Genomic DNA, 22491 nt, shown 5'->3' on the forward strand with positions numbered 1-22491 from the left:
TATTCCCTATTACAATATACCAGTTTACCATTTTTCAATGTAACATAGGCAATTTATTCTTCAAGGGCAGCAGACACTGAATTTGTAGATGAAACACTGAAATATAAAGTTTTCTAGCAACAACCTCTTCATTAGTTTCAGATCTCTTTAATGTGGAATTATTCAGATGATCTTTACTTCTGCAGAGATTGTGCATATTGACTGATACTGGTAGATTGTAATGACAGATGTTTGAGTGGCCTTTTATGGTTGAAATGTTCTGAATTGGGTAGTTTGTCATTATTGGTTCATATGTTTTGTTTCATTGCTTACTGGAAAAATGTTCAAAACAATAAAACACACTAACAAGTGGTGCTGTATTATACAAGAGATATAATTCAATTATTACATATTATAATTAATACAATCAGGAAGATGAATCAATACACTTTTGCATGGTTCTAAAATGTGTGCAAGGGACCTGCCACTGTCCTGATGCATTTGCTTTGAATGTGGGTTTCAGTGCAGTTTCAGTGAATGTGAGTTTCAAAGGTAGAGAAATTTTAATGCTAAGTCTATTTTCATTGTAAGACTATTACATTGTTTAGGTTTAGCAAATGTCTATCAGTGTTTCTGCTATAAAATTTGAAATAAAAGTTGTAAATTGAATTCAAATATCTGTAATCATTGTAGAAGTAAAGCAGAAAACAGTATGCACATAGAGTTTTGAACAGTATTTATGGCAAATGGGGAGAAATAGCCATGTAATGGGATGTGAGGGGGCTGTGTCAGGGGGACACTGCTTGAGGGGGGGCTCTGGGTTTGCACCTCCCTGCAAAAAATCCTGCAGGCTCCCCTGCTGATGGCACATCTTATTTCTTTGAATGTCAAAGAATCCGCTGAACAGTTCTTTGCTAGCTGCTGAAGAGCATATTTAATAGCAGCATCTTCTGCACAGTGTTCGCAGGCCAGGAATACTTCTGGGTGTTCCTTCCATCTAACACGATTGTCTTAGTTTTTCTTTAGAAGTATTATATAATTTCAAGACTCTTGACAGTTTAGACCATACACAGAGATTATTTCTTGGAATAAACTTCTCTGAATGTAATTATCAGCACAGAGATGAATCCCCTTGGACTTGTCCTGCCACAATTTTTTGGACATGTTTGATATTTTTAAGCTCTTGCTCTGAGCTGCAAATATAACAGTCTACTTTTTTTTTTTTAATGTTGCAAGATAATTTTTAAATATGTCCTGTAAATTCTTTTCTTATTGAGCAGGTCTTGATTTACAATGCCATTCTTTTAAAACCACTCCAGGTAATGTGTGGTGTTGTAGACAAATTAATTCAATACATGATAAGCAGATGGCAGTTTTGAATTCTGCCTAATTATGTCTGAGTGTCATCCTTATTTACAGACATCATTAACATCTTTTCTTAGAAATATTAATAAAAGAGCTCATGACCCAATGTATCTGTCAGGGTGTTTTTGATGATATTGTGCATTGATTGTAGCTCTTTTATTTAGAGCTATTAAGGCAATGATCTGTCCAGGAGTTATTAACTCCTTCAATGGCCAAATTCAAGTATTCAGTCAAACCAAACCATTTTGCTGGCTAGGTTAGAAGAGGAAGAGCAAACTGTTGTTTCTATAAGCTGATATCCATCATCTAGTACTTGTTTTTCCCTCAGAATTAGACCACGCTACTCAACATTAAATATTTACCTTGCACTTCATCCCTTCTTGAACATGGAAATAAAAGGATAGTAGATGTCATATTACTGCAATATTTTATGCAGTATCCTTAGATAAATACTGGACAAGGATTCATGTTAAAATATGTTATCAAACTTCTGTCTGGGACGTGCATCTACTGATGTCAACTTTTCAGCCAAAAGAACTTGATATCTGTGTTTTGCACATATGAAAGCATACTGTTGAGCTACATTACATCTAGATAAATGTATAGTTTCACAATCAAATGTGCTGGCAGCAGTTTTTTTTTTTATTTTCTGTAAAGACATTGTCACATTATTGAGGAACCAGACAGGAGTATCATCTTTCCCCTTTGTTATTTGCATTATATTTAGAACCACTGTCAAAGAAAATAAGGCACTCAGTAATTCATGTATATAATTGGCATGGTAATCAAGAAAAGTTTGCTTTATTTCCAGGTAATATTATTTTGTACCTGATAAAATCAGAAAAAGGACATTTCAGTGCTGTGGAACATTCTGAGACAGTTTGAAGTCTTTTTGGGAAACAAAGTTAATGGAGATGAAACAAAGGCAATAGCTATAAACTATATTCCAAACCCACAAATTGGTTCAGCAATACCTATATTTATAGGGATATGATAAAATGAAGTATGGGTTAAAATATTCTGTTATGACAGTTAAGGATATGTGGGAGTAGACTAAACAAAAGATAATAAAAAACAGAAACTGGAAGCTCTGGTTTATGGATATGGATAGCAAGATACATGCAGTGAAAATGTTTTTAGCTCCTTTATTTTTATACACAGGTTACTCATATTTTTATCAACTAGAGGGGAACCTGTGGAGACCAATTAAAGTGTTGAAGGATTTTATCTGGGAGGGAAATAGGGATAAACTAATTGATCCTTCCAATATAACAAGATTGTTTGGGATACCTGATTTGAAGGGATATTTCAGAGCTAAACTACACAGCACAAGCAGAACACTATAATTCAAAGTGGAAAGGGATGATGATGAAATAGGATGAAAGATAAAGAATGAAGGAGAGACCTGGATTTGGTTTGAAGATCATTAAGGAGAACAATAGTTATATAGAATCCCTGGGCAAATCAACAACAGCAGCAAAACCAACCATTTTTTAATGCTAAATATTAATATTAGAAGTATCAAAAATAAAGTACCTGAACTCCAGGCAACAATAGCACACTACTCCCCAGACATAGTTGCTTTAACAGAAACCTGGCTAAATAAAAACATAGTTAACTCAGAAGTTCTCCCTACCGGCTACAATATCATTAGACACGACAGACCACTTCGTAAAGGGGGTGGAACTACCTTACTGTACAAGTCAAACTTACCTGTCCATGAATTACCAAACTCCTACCCCTCCCCCAATAATTGGGACATCCTTATCTCACAACTTCAACTTCTCCCTAAAAAAGTCATCACCACAATTGTGATCTATATCCCACCTGGTAATACACCTGCTAGCCTTGAAGATTTCTTATCCTGGTGTTCTTCCACATACTCACAAGAAACCCTTATTCTGGGGGACTTCAACCTAGATTGGTTCACCTCTATATCAGAACCACTAAGTAATCTAATCAATCTCCATGGCCACCAGCAGCTAGTCCAAATTCCAACTAGATGTGATAAAAAATCTAAAAGGGACTCCATCATTGACTGGGTACTAACTAACAACCCCACATTGTACCCTCACACAGGCAGTCTCCCAGACACCTTAAGTGACCATAACATAATATACTTTATACGTAGTAGAACAAGCATATGCAAAACCACTAACTATATAGCCACTAGAAACACAAAAAAAATCTCTCCTAAGGTCCTCAACACTTTACTCTGTAACTGTGACTGGAACCCCCTAAAAACCTTCCCACTTGACCAGGCTGTAGCATATTTCAACAAAACATTTCTACAACACCTAGACACTGTCACTCCATTGCACAAAATCAAGGTTAGAACCTCTAAAAACCCCTGGCTCAGTAAAGAAACCAAACAAATCCTCAAGTCCAAAGACACTGCCTGGCTTTACTATCAAAAAAACAAAGAAACACAAAGCCTAACTAAGTACCAAGAACTGCTCAACCGTGCAAAAAAATGCATTAGGCTGGACAAAAAATCCTACTACACAACATTACAAACTAAATACCAACACAACCCACAAAAATTTTGGAAAACTGTAAATCAGCTACTAAAATCCACCCAAAGGGCTAGCCCCAAACCAACCACCCCTGACACTAAAGTTCCCATCAAAACACAATTCAACTCCCACTTTGTGAACTCAATTCTATTCTTAGTATCGCAGGACAGTTCCTTCCTCACTATCCCCCCCAACACAAATAACACTAATACAAGCTTTACCCTCACAACAGTTTCCACCACTTCAATCAAAAGCATGCTCTCCAAACTAAAAACCTCATCAACAGCAGCCGACCTATTCCCCAGCTACTTCTTGAAACTCACAGCAAATGCTACTGCTATCCTAGTCTCCACTCTCTTAAACAGATCAGTTGTTGAAAACTATGTGCCCAAACTCTGGAAAATATCCTATGTTACACCCATACATAAAGGCGGGACCTCCACTGAACTTAATAACTACAGACCCATTGCTTTACTCTCCCCCCTGGCCAAAATCCTAGAAAAATGCATCCATACCCAGATGCTAAACTATTTCCTAGACAGCAACTTCCTGTCAACTACTCAGCATGGTTTCAGTCCTGCCCATAGTACCACTACAGCCCTCCTCTGCTTCACAGACACAGTAAGCCATCTCAAAAATGAAGGCCTACAAGTGTCAACTCTTTTTTTGGATATGTCCAAATTATTTGACACAGTCTCACACCAAATCCTGCTAAACAAACTAAACCAATGTCATCTATCAAATTCCACTCTTACCTGGTTCCAAAGCTACTTAACAGACAGTTACCAAGCTGTGAAATGGAAAAATTCTCTCTCTCCTCAGCTGTCCATAACTCTAGGAGTCTCACAGGGTTCTATCTTAGGACCACTACTATTCACAGTCTTCACAAATGACCTCCATACCTCCACACAGCATGCATCTATAATTCAGTATGCAGATGACACTACCTTAATCTGTGCTGCACAAAACATTTCCACCCTCCTGCAAACAACTCAAGTAGCATTCTCTCACATTGAAAACTACCTTACCAAAGTCCAACTTATCCTCAATCCAAAGAAAACTCAGCTTATGATTATAACCAGTTCTAACAAAAACACTAACAGTCAATTCACTATCTACTTCACTAATGCTACTCCAATTGCTCCAGTGGCACAGGCTAAGCTATTGGGAATAACCATAAACTCCCACCTAAAATCTGATAGTCATCTCAACTTAACTATTACAAAAGTACATGCCAAACTGGGGTCGCTCTACCGTATCAAACCATTTCTTACTAACAACACAAGATCAGTCATTGCTCGCTCCTAACTTCTATCCACCCTACTCTATGCATCTCCCATTCTGACTAATCTCAACAAAACTGAACTAAGCAAAATGGAAGCCTGCTATAACAGAATTGCCCACTTTGCTGCAAATTGCTCATATAGAACTCATCACTGTACTGCTTTGAGACAGCTCCACTGGCTTGAACTGCCCAACCTCCTAACCTACAATTAGCTCTGCCTCTGTCATTCTATTACCTCCCCAATAAGTGTCCTGCCCTCAAAAACCTAGTACAACATCACTCAGCCAAAAGGCCTCTTAGATCATCAAGCAAACTACTACTAGAAGTCACCAACAGCTACAATAACTTTGGAGATGCACTATATAGTAGTTCAGTGGCTAAAAATGGAATTCTGTCCCTACAAGCATTCAAAACACATCATCCAAAGCCTCCTTTAAAGACCTCATCAGGCAACATCTCAAGGAAAATTGGCAGTGCCATGATTGCTCCCCACGCTAGTGAAAGCGGATAACATATACATACAAAATCTAGAGCACTTGATAATAATTTTCAGTCTTACTCACAAACACTGGCTAATCTACAATGTATGCACTGTACCTGTGTACTATGTATGTGTTCTACCTATGTTCCAAATTTCAGCTGTACACCATAAATCTATTAATTACTTTTATTTTTAAAATGAATATTTTTTTGTTTGTTATCTCCACTGTAACTGTTTATGTGCCACATACCACTGTAAAAACATGTCTCCTGTAATTTGTGTGTATACTGATCATGTCTAAATAACTAAATGTGTCTGTAATTTTTCTTTGTGGAGCTTTTCTCCCCGGGCCTCTGCTGAAAAAGGACCTTTTTGGCTAAGTCAGACACCCCCGGTTAACAAATGTAAAATAAAATAAATAAAATAAATAGAATATTACATTCATAAAGTGGCAGAAAGTATTCTAAGAACTAAGCCAATGTGGGAATGCATTAAGGAACCAAGGTATTCAAAGCAAATAATTAGAGAGGGGAAGGTAATAGAATGGGAAGAGGCCAATAATACATTTGGACTGCATGTTAGAGACTATCTTCCCAACCAAGAATTGGTATCAGAGTATAGGCAAAGAGAAAGGAGTAGGGGGGAAGGGAAAGACAAGTTATGGTAGAGTTTTTAGATGAATCTAGAATATAAGCCGTTGTTACAAATGAGTAGTTAGTAGGCCATATAAAATATCACATGATAATTAAGGAGACAATCAGTGGATGTTAAAAAGGATTGGGGAGAGAGACTGGATAAGCAATTCACAAGGAAACAATGAGAGGATACATGTACGAGTCCCAAATGCACAACAGTCTAGAAGATTTAGAATTTTAGCTTGGAAGTATTTGCATAGGTGTTTTTATACCTCAAGCAGACTAAAAAGAATTTTCCTCAGGTAGATTGCAAATGTTAGCCATGTGATAGAGAAGAGAGATAATTGGGAACATATTTTTTGGGAGTGTAAGGAGTTGACAGACATTAAAAATTCTCTGCAGACTACTCAATCAGAAATACTGGGTGAGAAAATTGATCTAAGGAAATGATTTTTTTAGGTGTGATACAGGATCTGAATTAACTACACATAGAAAGAAAAGACTTGCTGAGTTTAATTCTGGTGGTTGCCAAAAAGCGATTACTAAAAAATGGAAATCAAAACCAAGCATATTAGAAGTAGTGAATGTAGTAACAGAGATAAATGAACTGGAAGTGGGATCTCTGGTATAGGGTATAAGCAAATTACATAGAAAGACAAATGGGAATTGTTGGAACAATACATGCAGAATAACGTTTTGGATGATGAATAAGGTTTAAGGGAAGGCAGAAATTGAATGAGCTATGTAATGATTGATTGACAATGACTGTATAGAAGATTGTATGTCATGTATAATGTTTGCAACTAAAAATATGTCGATGTGGTTCATTTTCATTTACATAACTGTATGATTGCCCATGTCATAAGTGATAATTCAATAAAGATGTTTTTTTTTCTTAAAAAAGTCACATTATTTCATGTCCCGAATTTGTGAGCTTCCATTGTGTACTCTTAAGTTATTGAGCTAATTAGAATATCCTTTACCATGTTATTTTATAAAATATGGAATTCCACAGGAAAACACTGCTTAAATGTATTATGTTTTGTATATGTATATGCATATATATATATATGCTTATAATAAGGAAGAGTGACAGCTGTTTTTCAATGTTGTAAAAAAATGCTCATGTGAGTGAATATTCTTCATAATGGAGTTTCTGCCAGCAGTCTTTTGAATGGGATCTCAGTACAGTGTGGTAAGGAAATGTGCATTTACCCTGCAGTTGTGTGATCTCAGCATTAGTATATATATATATATATATATATATATATATATATATATAAAATTAGCAGTGGCTGTGGGGGGCTGCAGGAGGCTTAACCCCCTAAAAAAATAGAAACTAATAATTGTTTTTTTTTTTTTTAAAGCATTTGCTCATATGAGCATTCATTCTAAACTGATTGCTGTTTAAAGGTTCACGCATATGAGTGTTCAGTGCTTGATTATATATGGTTCACTCATATGAGTGTTCAGTGTTCGATTATATATATATATATATATATATATATATAGAGAGAGAGAGAGAGAGAGATGGGTGTACTACTTCTGAATGAAGCAAATGCTCAAATGTTGACATATCTTTGATTGATAAACCCAGAAAAACAACAAAGAAACTTAAGAAAATGAAACAAAACACAGGCTCCGATCTAACTTGAACCACTCACTGCAGTTTATTGTAAAGCACTTTTCGTCAACACTAATGGAAAAACGTCTTCAGACAGCAAGGTACAACAAAGCACTCCTTCTAAAACTAAAAGGGTGGCAACATTAACAATCAACTCATTACCCTAATTACTCAAAGAATCAATCAATTAGAAAACATAAAAATCCTGTTACAGACTTGACACTCAACAAAAATTCTGAATAGAAAATGTTAAACTAAAATTACACTTTTCTTACTAAAGCAGCAATCTTATTAAAGCAGCAATCTTGTTAAAAATACCCATATATACTACTGTATATAACAATAATGAATAAATAAATAAATAAATAAATAAAGTAAACACTTTAAAATGGACATTGTGTTCCTGTGCAAAACAAGGCAAAAATTACCAAACAATTGTAACTGCCTAAAAGACTAAGTGTGTCGAAGAAAAGGTGAAGAGAAAGTGTCCACCTAAAACATCTTGATGAAAAAAATGTATATGTGTGTGTATGTGTATGTTAAATGTACAAGAAACTGTTAGTAAGTATAATACATTATGATACACAATTCAACTAACGTAGATGGCTAATAAAATAAACAGTATTGTTAAGAGCAATTAAAACAGTGCTGTTAAAAACGATTTTCTTATAAAAAACAAGTCACCTGAGTAAACTTCTTAACTTAAGGATGCATGCTAAAGAGGTGACTTCATTTAAGCCAGGTAGAGTATATGAATTTAACCTAAGTTGTCAAACCAATTCATGTTTCTCCAATATCAATTGGTAAGGTCCACCCTTTCTATCTAAAGCTACCTGGTCTATAACTTTGAACAAAAATGAATGAGAGGGGTGCTCACTACAGTGTCTAGCCAGAGCGTTAGTGGTGCTTTTTTTCTTAATGTGGTAAACGTGTTCGTAACTCCTATCCTTTAGCTTCCTGTCAGTTTTTCCTATGTAAAATGCTGAACACATCTGACAGGAAGCTAAGTACACCACAGATTTGGAATTACAGTTGTACCTACCTCTGGCTTTATATTCATGATGGTTTACTGTGAAACTAAACCCTGTAGCAATGTACCTACAATAGTTGCATGCTTCACATTTATAAGTTCCTTCAGTCCTAAGAGGCTTCAGACTACTGTTTTCTATAATGCTTTTCAGGTTTCTACCCTTCTTAAAAATAATGACCGAGTAGTTACCTAATTTCTCTATTGTGTCCCTCTCAAAGGTCAATAAAAACCAATTTCTTTTGAAAATGTTCTTAATTAAGTTTGCCTCAAAACAAAAGGGTGTAATGAAACTCCTCTTAAAACTCACTATTTCCTTAACTGTGGAACATTTCTCTGGTGGAGTAACCCTAGTCTTAGTTAGGGCCAAATCATCCAACCTTTCTCCCATGTTCAAATCTGTTACATCAGTAATACGTTCCCTCTTAGTGAGAATTGGACTGAAAGAACCTGCCAACCTTTGAAGCGGACTTCACTTACTAGCTCATCAATCATCTTCCCTGGGTAACCTTGACTCATGAACATATGTTTCAACAAGGTACATTCATCTTCAAAGGAAGTATCCTCATTTGTCATCCTAGCAGCTCTTACCAGCTGTCCTTTGAGGACAGACCTTTTCTGATGGAATGGGTAACAAATGGAATAGTGCAACAATGTGTTAGAGTACGTAGGCTTTCTGTATATTTTAGCCAAGTACCCTTCACCTACAGGATTGTTAATGTTGCCGCCCTTTTAGTTTTAAAAGGAGTGCTTTGTTGTACCTTGTTGTCTAAAGAAGTTTTCCATTAGTGTTGACGAAAAGCACTTTACAATAAACTGCAGTGAGTGGTTTATATCTTTGATTGATAGTTGTATGAGAACAATAATCTTTGGGTAGGGGCTAATTCCCTTTTTCTATGGATTGTGTAATATCCGAGGTAGTACGTACAATTAGCAGAAGGTATGGGGAGCTTGTCTCCCTTCAAAAGCACTTGCTTTTTTATTTTTGTGCTTCTAGGCTACAGGTACCCTGTTGACATGTGAATGTCAGAGTTAATGCACTGACATTTCATCCATTCAATTTAGATAGATAGATGGATGGATAGATAGATAGATAGATAGATAGATAGATAGATAGATAGATAGATAGATAGATAGATAGATAGATAATGATAGATGCTGAAATCCATTCATTCCTCTCAATCTCTTTGCACAAGAAAATCAGAAAGAGTCTAAAATAATAGGTGTTGGGGGGCATGGACACATAAATAGTGACATATTTTAAATATTGCCATTTTAAACTTAGAACGTTATTAGAATAATAAGTTTTGTCTTAACATACATTTTCTGAAACTCAAATGAACCCTGAAACTCAAATGCCTGCCATTATTTTTTTACATTAATCAGAAGTGATTTGCCTGAAAACCAGAAGTTTTATGCGGAACACACTAAAAATATGAGACAACAATCTGGACATTGTGTGAAAATCTGGACATCTGATCATGGATCCATCATTAAACATCTGAGAGGTATGGGTCCATTATTGAAGGATCTCATTTTTTTTTTCCTTAGACCAAATAGAGTAAACCATTGGTAAATCAAATACTCTTAGCTTGATTAATCACTGCATTACTTTCTTCTAGTGATAGTAAAGGGAAGTGGCACCCTGTAACTTCAGCCTTACTGCAATAAAGCTGCAGTATCTGACAGTTGTTTAGGGCTGCCAAAGGCACCCAGTTTTATCTTGTGTTGATTAGGTCAGAAATAGCTGGTGCATAAATATATTTCTTGAACCTGAAGTACAAGCTGTCTGATTTGTACCATTTTCAGATAATTTTTTTTCTTAACAGCAGCTGTGCAAGTAAAGGGCTTTAGTGTTCCTTTTGTTGAGATAAGGATTTGTGTCCCTTAATTGGGAAGTGTTGTCATATGTGCTGTCAGTTTATCTTCAGATTGCAGAATGCTGTTGATGTATTACCTTCCAGGTGCAAATCTGTTTTGTGGTCTACTTGTTACCCATAGCATCCCACTTATGTATCATTCTTCCTGTCAGCAAAACATATTATAATCTTATATTTACTGTAGATTGCACATTTTAATTCCTGACTTCACTTTTCAAAGGACAAGTACAGTTTACAGTCAATAACTACCAGTATTGAGAAGTCGAGAGTAACAGTAGAAAACCAAAATTTTAACCACATTACCAATGCCACTGAATCTTACTTTTTGACAAGTATTCATTTCTGTGCAGCTTTTATGTTACCTTCTGGCTTCTTTTCATTCCTGTGCAATAAGTCAAAGAATCATCTGTCTTGCGTGTTTGCAGCCAGCTTAAAATATGTAGTCATTGTCACCAATTTTTGTTTTTCTTTTTTTTTCTCTCTCTCTTTACACAGCATTATCATTAAAGGAAAATGCAGGTCCAGGATGTTTCCTAGATCATGGCATTATCATCAAATGTGGGTTTTCATATCTATTCATAAACAAGTGTTTTACTCGCACATGCATATTCACAAGCCTTCAGTACTTTGCACAACAGAAAGGAAGGTAAATATTTAAGTACATGAATATTGTCTATTCTTGGTTACAGTTTTGGCTGATCAGCCTTCTTTCAAACTGAGTAACAGGTCAACTGCTGTGCTTTATTGATAGGCAGGCAGCACACTTTGGAGGTTTGCTTCAAAATTGTCTATAAAATGCTTTACTTTTTAAACGACAGATCAGTTGCAACAATATTATTTGCTTGCAAGTTCCCATAACGTGGAGGAAGGATAGATAACACTTACCTAAAATATGTCTTGACTGAAGAGGTTATTTTTCATGTTTCTTTGTTATTGAAATGGCAGAACTTTTATTTTGCTCTGTGTTGTCTGTTCATTGCACTACTTTTTCCAGTATCACCAGCACATACCTTCTCTCACCTTCCTACCATTAATAGGACATTCCGCCTGAAGGCACAGTCTGGCAGTTTACTGCTTGAAATAGGCTGCCCAGAACCATCGTCAGTATTTCAGTGCAGCATTTCTGCCATATGAACCCAGACTACAGTATACTTGCAGTGCCAAACAAGCTACTGACATCTGGTCCAGTAATGTATAATTTGTAGACCAGGCCCTGCTGATTTTTATTCACATTTCCTGCATTGCCTAACTACTGTAAAATTTAGATAATGTATTATTATACTTTAGGGATGCTGCTTTGAACAACAGAGCTTAGCCATTTGCATTGCTACATTTTAATGATTGCTTCATAAATCATTTTCTATTTGGAACTGTGCAATTTTTTTCCTGAGGCTGTTGTTTAATGGATGTCTGCATATAACGCTGTTTCAACTTGGCATATTGCTTACATGAATGTATCATTTCTAACAGATGTTATTTTCCTGTCACAATATAATTAGAATATTTTTTATGTCTCATTAAGAATATAATCTATGCCTGTGTCCCTTCCCTCAGCAGTTCTTGCCACACAACAAATCTGCAAAGACCCAATCACCATATTTTCAATCAGAAGATACACACACATGCCACACAGAGCTTGATAGACCCCAGGATTCAATAAACTCCATGTAGGGTTCGCATTAAGCCTACACAGAGTTTACATGTGTGAGCGGTGGTGCGAGGCCAGCAGCAGTGTTCATGACCACCCAATGCATATTAAGACCACGCACCACATCTAAGCAAGGTTTAGCAGCTGGTAACAGTGTTTCTGGCCAGAAAACCATGTAAGCAAATGTAGATAGAAATTCTGTTGAAAGAAAAGCACCTATGCTCCATGGTTTTAGACAGAATGCATAATGATCACCAGGGCTTCACAGATAGCTCTTATTCTGTTAGTTCAACACATCTGCACAAAGGCCAACATAATGTGGGGACAACTAATGAGAAATAGGGACATAGTTGACATAGATGTCTCATACAAATGTGATACAATGAAACTCAAACATACATCTCACCCTCTTGCAACAAAAATGTGGACAAAGCCATAAATAATGGGGGCTAAAGGGCCAAAAATAGGAACAGATACTAATATTGTTCCTACAAACCTACAAAGTTGGTTTTACAACAGCATGACATTTCTGAAAAGCATGAAGTTTGAAACTCAAATTTCTGTCATTATTTTCTGACATCAGTCTGCAATGATATTCCAATGATTTGCCAGAAAACCAAAGTTTTATGAGGAAAAGATCAAAAATATGAGATAAAAACTGGACATTGCACAAATCAGTACAGTTGTGAAGTATGAACTCAAATGTATGTAATACTGAGTCACAACAGTCCTGACATCATCCCAGTGATATGGCAAAAAGCAAGGAACACATCATGATATCCTGGGAATATATGGACAGTTGACAGATATGAATGCGAAGTATATGGTCCAAACACAGTACATGACAGTGTGTCTACAGTGGATATGGTCCAAACACAGTACAGGACAGTGTATCTATAGTGCAGAGTATTACGATATACCATTCCTGGTATTATTTACCAAAGCTGTGTAAATGATCTGTAAAGAGACATGGACTGCCATGTAAAATGAACACTCAGGGGAAGTGTGTGTGAATAGGGACACACAGAAGAATTGCAGGAATGAACACAGGGAAGGAGGACAGGTGAAACAACCTAATGTACAGCAGATGAGGGCATGTCAATAGAAGATGGTTCTAGTAGCAACATCAGTCACACATCTATATGGTACAGTAAAATGTGTTTTATGTGACTGTCACACAAGGTGACATAACAATGGGGAGGAGGTCTGTGTGAGATAAGCATCCTTACAGGAATAACGCAGAAGATATCTATCAGGGATCTGACATACAATTGCGATAGGGTACATATTTTACATTTGGGATAGGGTGCATATTATGAAACTGTGTAAACTGATATGCCTGAATATGAGTGTACACTTACCAATGGTCTCCAGCAATGTTGGCACAGGCAAAGGCTAATGGAAAACATTACAAGAACCAACCACAACTGTAGACAATATCAGAATAATACAACCAGTAATTCCATGCCTCTGACATAACATATGTTATTTAGAGTGATAAGAGATAAGTTTGCTCACACACACTTGAACAACTATTATGATACATTCACACTCTATAAGGGTAACTATGCACACTGTTCCGGCACTGTAACATCTTCTGGAGGCATTAGAAGGGACACTGCTATACCTGTATGTGATAGTATGAGCAATACAGACTAGATGACTGGTGTAAATGGCATATATATATATATATATATATATATATATATATATATATATATATATATATGTATATACATATATATATATATATATATATATATATATATATATATATACAGTCCACACTGTCACAAATGATATATATGCCATTAATGTTGTGAAACACCTATGTATGTAGTGTGTGCATCAGCAGAACAGGTAGCAGAGATACATCTGGTGTAACAACTTGATTGGTGTTCTGCACCATTAATCAGTCATATATATATTCCACAAGAGGAATACCTAGGTATGGTCAATAAGCTGTGACAGCTCACTGTGACAAAAGTGGTCCACTTTAGTTATACATCACTGGAGGATGTGTAGTGAAGTACATGAAGAAGGGTGCATTCTACCCAGTTATCAGTGTGATGAAGTCTGGAAACTATGAAGGTATTATGGTGCTTGATGTGAATTTCCTTCACATATCCAAAGCTTGTGTTGCATTCAACGGGGTAGTCAGCACTGTGACCACATGCTGGTAGATTTTCCACTTACCATGTATCCTAGGACATGGGTCCCATACCTATCGGTCTGCGGTCCTTTCAACCTCTTAGAGCAAGAAATCTGGGCAATGCCATAAATAAAAGTGGGACAAAGCACCAAAAATAGGGACATTTTTTAAATATTGCTCTTACAAACGTAGAAAGTTGATAGAATAACAGGTTTTACATTAGCATGAATTTTCTGAAGGATATGAAGTCTGAAATTCAAGCATCTGTCATTATTTTCTAACTTCAGTCTAATGATTTGCCATTAATTTGCCAGAAAACCACAATTTTATGAAAAATAACCAATACATGAGGCCAAAATCTGGACATTCTCGAAAATCCATACAATTGAGAGGTATGGTGGTCTGATTATAGGGTGTGATATCTGCGTTATACTTGAGATGTTTCTTGGTGCACTGGAGTTAAAAAAATCCCCCATGTTTTCTTGTCATTGCAGGTGTTGTCATGGCTGTGGCAACAATATTTGATATGTGTTGATATGACTTCCCTACTCTGGGCCAGTAAGCAAGGAGCCTGAATCGTCACCACTAACATTGGAGAGGGATGTTCACTTGGAATACAAATGGATACACCCAGTATTTGCAGACGCAGATATCTTTGCATAAAGCAAAATTTCTCTTAAGAGCACAGTGAACACAGTCTGGAATCTGGGTTTTTCTCTCTCTCTCTCTCTCTCTCCATGGGATTCAACACAACTCCCCACTGGCACAGCTTTAGAGTTGAGTCCTTAGCCAGAGTTCCAAGCCAAATCCTCCAGCACCCTCTCTGTGAAACCAGTGCCTTTTGTCCCTGCTCTAAGCAGTTGACACACACAGTCTTTGAGATTTGATTTTCACACACACACACACACACACACACACACACACACACACACACACACACACACACACACACACACCTGGGAGAAGCTGGCACATATATACCAGCTATGCCCCCTTCTGCCCACACTATAATGTAGTTTCACTGCCACCAGAACCCCTGCCAGCTACTTTAAGGCTTTTACAAGGATACCCAATTATACTGTGTGAAATTAATATTACAAATGGTAATGTTGACCAAACAGTAAGGCTTTCAGGAGTGGTCAGAGTTATCACCAAATAAATATATGCACATACTCTCAAAACTAAAATATCTTTTCTGAAAGGACCAGTTGCAATAAAACATTTAAATATATTTAATAATAAAGAATAAAAGAAATTGCTACGCATCTATTTACAGTAAACATCAGATTTTCAGTCACAGGAAGTATTAAAAATTACACCGATGGAAAGCTTCACACAGATATAGAAAAAACAGTATTCGGCTAGTCTCACTATCTATTCCTGATTGACTAAAAAAATAATGTTCCTTCTTAAGAATAAGGCAAGGCAAGATGGGTGAGTGGTCCTTGTTGTCAGATCCAAGGCAGAATGCAGAATGCTGCTGAGATTTCAGTCTCCTCTAATATTCAAATAGTATTTATGCACAGAATGACATCACATACATCTGATCATCTAGCTGTGTTTCCCACACTATCCCCCATCATTAGAAGCTACCAGGGTTTATCACCTATGTGCTACAATACACACAGATAGAGCTTTGCTTAGATGTGGTGCAGCTGCTGGAAGTCAAAAAATCGTATACCATTTCACCCTTCCTACAGGAGCTGCAACCTATTATCTAGCACTGACATTGCATCTCTGGCTCCCTTCAAAACTGTGGGATAACATTTTATGGCTTAACCCATATTTTGCAAAGTCAGGTGGATTAAGATTAACCTCTTCAATTCCACTATATGCTGTTACAATGTATACAAATAAACAGTTACAATAATGCATGTACATCTCTTTTCCTTTAAGCAGGGCAGGCTGTTGATACATTTTAACACAAGCAAATCTCACAAATCCATTTTCAGCTCAAGCATCTGTACAAATCAGTTTGATATACAAATCATCATATCCTATCGGCTTATCCAGGTTAGGGGTCACCACAGCAGAACAATGGTCTGCAGAATGATTGCCAGTGGAGTTTTACAGTGTCAGGTTTCCAGCCCAGCACCCAACCTTCCACAGAAGGCACACACACGCACACACACATGCATGCACTCACACCTAGGGCCAATTTAGAGTGTCTAATCCACCTACAGCATATCTTCGGGATGTAGGAGGAAACCAGAGCACCTGGAGGAAACCCACATGACCACAGGAAGGACATGCACACTCTGCACAGAAGGCACCCCAGCCGAGAATCTGACCAGAGAACCTTTTGCTGTGAGTTGTAGTTTGATATACAAATGACATATAATTAGTTACAAAATTCCAGCTGGCTGTGCTGGCATATGTTACAAATCCACTGCCCTATTTCTCCTGACATGACTGGCAGTACCTCTTATCATCACAGTTGATACTGTCTATATTATACTAATATCACAGTTGAAATTAATGATTGCCCACAGTCTGTAGGCCTTCAAGCAGCTGTTTGGACCCAGGGTGTGTATGTCATCTGTGATGTCCAACAGTTAAATAATGATCAGGAAAGGGCCTAGCAAATGGCCCTGATGTATTGACCTGATCATTGGATCTGAGATATGTAGATCACATCACACATTTCAGCATAGTGAGATGCCATGTATGTGATATACTGGTCTACCCAGTTGGTGATATGTCTGTTTATGGTCACATATAACAATGTTGATTGAATACCTCATTGTTGATTTGTGTCAAATGCCTTGACCTTGTCAAGTTCCACAGGATGATACTGTTGTCATCATGCATGCTGTCAATGACATCTCTGAGGACATCTATCAGAAGTAACAGACACAATTTAGCAATAACAACTCACACAGGACTGTTGCACACAGCTGGAATACTACTAGTGTCTATTTAGAAGAGGTCCATGATGACATGTTGGTCTACCTCACAGTTGAGGAGAATCAGGATGTCTCTATACATCCATGCATAAGGTGCTGTCCCCCCAGCTCAGAGGGGTGTGTGTTAATGTACACCCTTCTTTGAGAACATAGCCCATGTAGAGGGTGTGTTGAAGTGCAGATTCAACCGTATCAGGAAGGTATATGTCCTGAGTCAAGCCATAGACAGTCTGTGATTTTGTCACAACCCAGTGATTCTGCAGACACTGAAATAGCCAGGGGGAGCAAGAAACAATTCACGGTGTGTGTGACAGAACCTGTCACACACACCCTGCATTGTAAAAGTGCCATACAGCCATAGCTGTTATCTGTACAGGTTTCGGCAGAATGCCCAGATGCCTGCCTCACATACATCTCACCCTCCCAGAGCATTAAAGCAGTTCAAAGCCATAAATGATGGTGGGACAAAGTCACAAATATATGGACACATTTTAAACATTGCACTGACAAACACGAAAGCTGATAGAATAAAATGTTAACATTAGCACGGACTTCCTGAAGGGTATGAAAACTGAAACAAAAATGTCTGCCATCTGAAAGTGCTGTACAGCCATACCCCTCAACTGTACAGGTGTCTGCAGAATGCCCAGATCCCTGCCTCACATACCTGTCAAACTCCTAGAGTAACAAAGATGTACAAGGCCATAAATAAAAATATTTTTTTCCCTACTAAGGTATGTTTAAGCATAGCTGAACAGGTGTGCATGTGATGGCCCTCTGCCCAGCATTGCTTAAACACCCCAAAGGAGATAAAAATATACAGATAAACTCCTAATGCTGAGATAGTGTAGTGGTTAGAGTCCCAGATTTGTATGTAGGCATTCAAGTACCAAGACAGGTACTTTATTTTTACATAGGAAAGCAGTGTTAAAATTATTTTTTTTTTTGTAAATGATGTAGTAAGTGATATTTGTCAACCAGGGTAGTGTAGCTGGACTAAAATGGAAGTGTGAGTGCATATAACATGTGAAACTACTCATGTATACACAAGTGTCCCATTCAGTATAGTCACACTCCTTGGTAATGTAAAGAAAGCAAATAGAGGGACATCATGTAATGTAAATTATATACACTTACTAAATGAAGTCATTATTCTAATATATCTAAAAATTAAAAGTGAGCAATGATTAGCAGTGCTCATCTATGCTTAGTTGGTTTAAGTAATGCTTCGATGTGAATGCTAAGTAACAGTCAGCTCAGCTAAGTGGATTTGTGCACTGTTAAGCAGTGCTCAATAATTTCCCCTTTAAGCACTGCTAAAACCAGCTTACCAGGTTTGCGCACCACTAGGCTGTGCTTAACATTTTCAAAATCGACCAATGATGGCAAAGGGCAGGAATATGGTCTTATTTAAACTGCACAGGTGGGAACACAGTGAGTACCTGTTATAGTTCAACCTGTGCAGGAACCATGGCCGGCATAGGTGAGGGTTTGCGCTTTAGGGCACATCACTGGGGCATCATGGAGTCCAGGGTCATGGCTGGATTCCTCGTAAGTAACCATGATGAGAGATTGTTGCAGGGACAGAACCAGGGCACACAATATAAAGTGGAAGCCTGGGACCATCTCGCCCATGATCTCATCAGTGCTACTGGCATCTGCCAAACAGGTGAGCAGGTCCAGCACCTAAAACGTAGCAAGTAGGCACTCTTGGACCAGTGGATCAAAGATGCCAGGGACAAGTGTGCTCCAGCAGTTTGTAAGTATCACAGATTTAAGTGAACCAAATTCTAGCCTGAGGATGTAATAGACTGATATGCATAATGTTTGTTTTTCTCCCCTACAACTGCAGCAGAGAGGGCTAGTAACATTGAAGCCCATGCCGACAGACTGCTGAGGCTGTGCCAACAAGCTGGTGAGTAAAAATTTATTTTGCAGTATATTGTGCAAATAACTAAGAAGGAGTACATTGTGTACTGCTAGTAGGTGTGCTTTAACTGTGTTAACTGAATCAATAAAGTATGTCCAACTAATATTTATCTGAAATAAACATCAATAACCCAAACTGTTGTGTTTACTCTGGTATGTTGTTTTTGACTTAGAATGGAGCTGTAAAAAAAGATATAAATGCCCTGTGTTAACCTTTGCTTTCCAGATTGTAGTAATTCAATGGATTAATGCACAGTACACTATCTTTCATGCATGCATCACATGATTACAAGTTCAGGCTGTCTAACCAACAGACTAATAGGCAGAAACCAGTGAAACAAGAAATTGCAGTTCCCCAGGAGCTCAGTGTGATAAGGAATAGCTTAGTTGTTATTTTGCACACCCAGAGAGGGTTCGAATCCATGGAGTGATACTAAGATGTGTGCATATCTACACACAAGGAATCAGGACTATATGTAAAAGCAGTCAGGTAGTGTTAACAGATATTTTCGCCACAGGTTTTACAGGTAAGGAAATGTTGGCAGTAGCTATATGAAGGGTATACTAATAAAGTGTGTACAGCTGTTCAAATGCCCCACCACATGCCTGCAAATGACAGTAGAATAGGTACATACAACATGCACACTTCCCGATACATGTCTCCCAAGTGTCACACTGTCACGGCTAGTGATCACTGCTGCCAATAACCCGGGACACAGACAGGAAACCAGTTGAAGTATGCCAGTAGCATACTCACATATCAGCAGTTCAGGGTACCCTCCTGTGCCAGATATGTAACCCTGATATGTATGAGTCCCCTCTAGTCATGTACTCAGAGTTGTCACAGTTTGCCCCATACCATTCCAGGCTGACAGTTTAATAGGTATGTTTGTGCTACAGAAGCTTTGGGCTATAGATAGATGTAAAGTGAGGGCAGACCCATAACGTATTGAGCAGTACTGTTGTGGAAAATAGAAGCATAAACAGTTGTTAATGGACTTTTTGTCTTTCCCTCCACCACCCCTCATCTGCATTAATAATTATTATTCATATACTATGGGTATGTTGTTCTCCAAACCTAATGTTGGGACTTGTGTTCTATTATTGTTCATATATTTGATTGTTTGCATGTTAACATACTTTGTTCAAATACCATTGTTAGTGACCTATTGCTGTCAATATTACTGGCATGCTGTTAACAATGTATACTGTTGTTCCATTTATGCATGTGTTCTGTTTGATATGCCACTGTCTGAAATCTATTTTATGGGGTTAATTGGAACACCCACGCATGGTGTTATAACTTATCTTGAAATGTGTTATTCATGACTAACCAACATACTTTGTAAAACCTCAACACCATAGCACTTTTGGGAAGGCAGATCTCAGTGGATCCATCTGTCCCCCTCGTCTAGGCATGGCACCGAGTCCCAGTATGTCTGGGCCCCAACTCAGGACTTTCTCGTCCGTCAGTCCTGCACCACTTTCAGGTGGAACCACCTCAGGGTACGGGGCCCATCCCCCTGGGAGCAGGCACAGACAGGAGCCTGTCACCTGCAGTCAGTTCTGGGGTTTGGTAATCAGCACCATCTGAGCAGAGTTGGGTGGGCAGCTGTGCTAGATTGAGGGCCATCTGGCAAACCTTGAGGGGTAGGCTGCCCCTCCTGTAAAGCCCCCAGCAAAGCCACCTGTGAGGCCGTGCAGGTGCAGTGGTCACTGCCCATGGGTGGGGACCTCAGTCCCACTGTATCCATTTGGGGGCTCATGGGCTTTGGATTCCAACCACCCTCCCTGTCATTTATCTCCTCATGTGTCATATATTGCCCCTGTCTGCTGTCTTGTCTGTCTGCAAATGCAACCTATCCCATCCAACCTACCGTCCCAAACATACCTACAGCCATCCCCCAACATCTCATTCTCACCTTAAAGAAAGGGCATCTGTTCCGCAAAAAAAATCGCCCCATACATAGCTCTACATTCCGCCCATATGTACAGTGAAACTAATCAATCAGCCTACAGATTATTTTGCAAATGTCTGTCACCAACACCCCTCCTTGTGGGGTGTGAGGCTGTAAATTCCAGATTCTACTCATTATTCACAGCTGTTGCTGCAGAAGAAATGTAGAACTACAGTCCTTTCCTACACCCATACTGCACATCCCTAGCTGCTTTTCCTAATGTTTTACCCCCTGCTTGCCCCCATTTCACCACTTTCCTATCACTCATTTTTCTTTTCATTAATGAAAATTACCGCAGGTGTATGCAGGAATAAGTGGTGCTAAACGAAGCTAACAGGACTTAACCATCTGTTAGCATCGCTTAGCTCTGTGCAAAACTACACAAACCCACATACAACTGCTTAAAAGTGCAAAACCACACAAACCCACATACAACAGCTTAAAAGTGCCTTAATCACTCTGTTTCCATCAGCCGTTGTTCTGCCCAGCAACAATATAGTCAGCCATCCCAAGTCTTGAATCTGGGACGTTGCACGCTACAATCACATCAATGTACCACTACACCATCTAACCTGTGGGAATGTGTAATGCTTTTACAAACATATCATGCATTCTGGTCATTTAACATTAATGAAAACAAATCATCACTTCCAGTTCTGGGACCCAGGACTCCATGCACCACAATCACAGCAACATACTTCTACACCATCTGAGCTGCAGAAGTTTGCAATGTTTTTACAAACATATAATGCACAACAGTCATGGGTTAATAGGTTAGTACTAGGCTAACTGCCCCTGTGGACCATTTTAAGCCTACCCAATTACCCCATGTGTAAAATCAAACCCTGCACCTTGTGCTTTTAAGGTAAACACCTTACCCATTATGCCAACCTCCCACCCCTTCATTTATTGAACAAAAGGGGAAATTATCTATCCATAGTACTATATATACATATGTATGTATATATAGATACCAATAAATATATCTATCTATGTATATGTATATATATATATATATATATATATATATATATATATATATATATATATATATGTACAGAGGACAGGAAGAAATGGAAACAGATGATCTGCTGTGGCGACTCCTA

Source organism: Protopterus annectens, chromosome 17.part0 (assembly GCF_019279795.1).
Source record: "Protopterus annectens isolate FY-2018-M chromosome 17.part0, PAN1.0, whole genome shotgun sequence".
Taxonomy (NCBI): Eukaryota; Metazoa; Chordata; order Ceratodontiformes; family Protopteridae; genus Protopterus; species Protopterus annectens.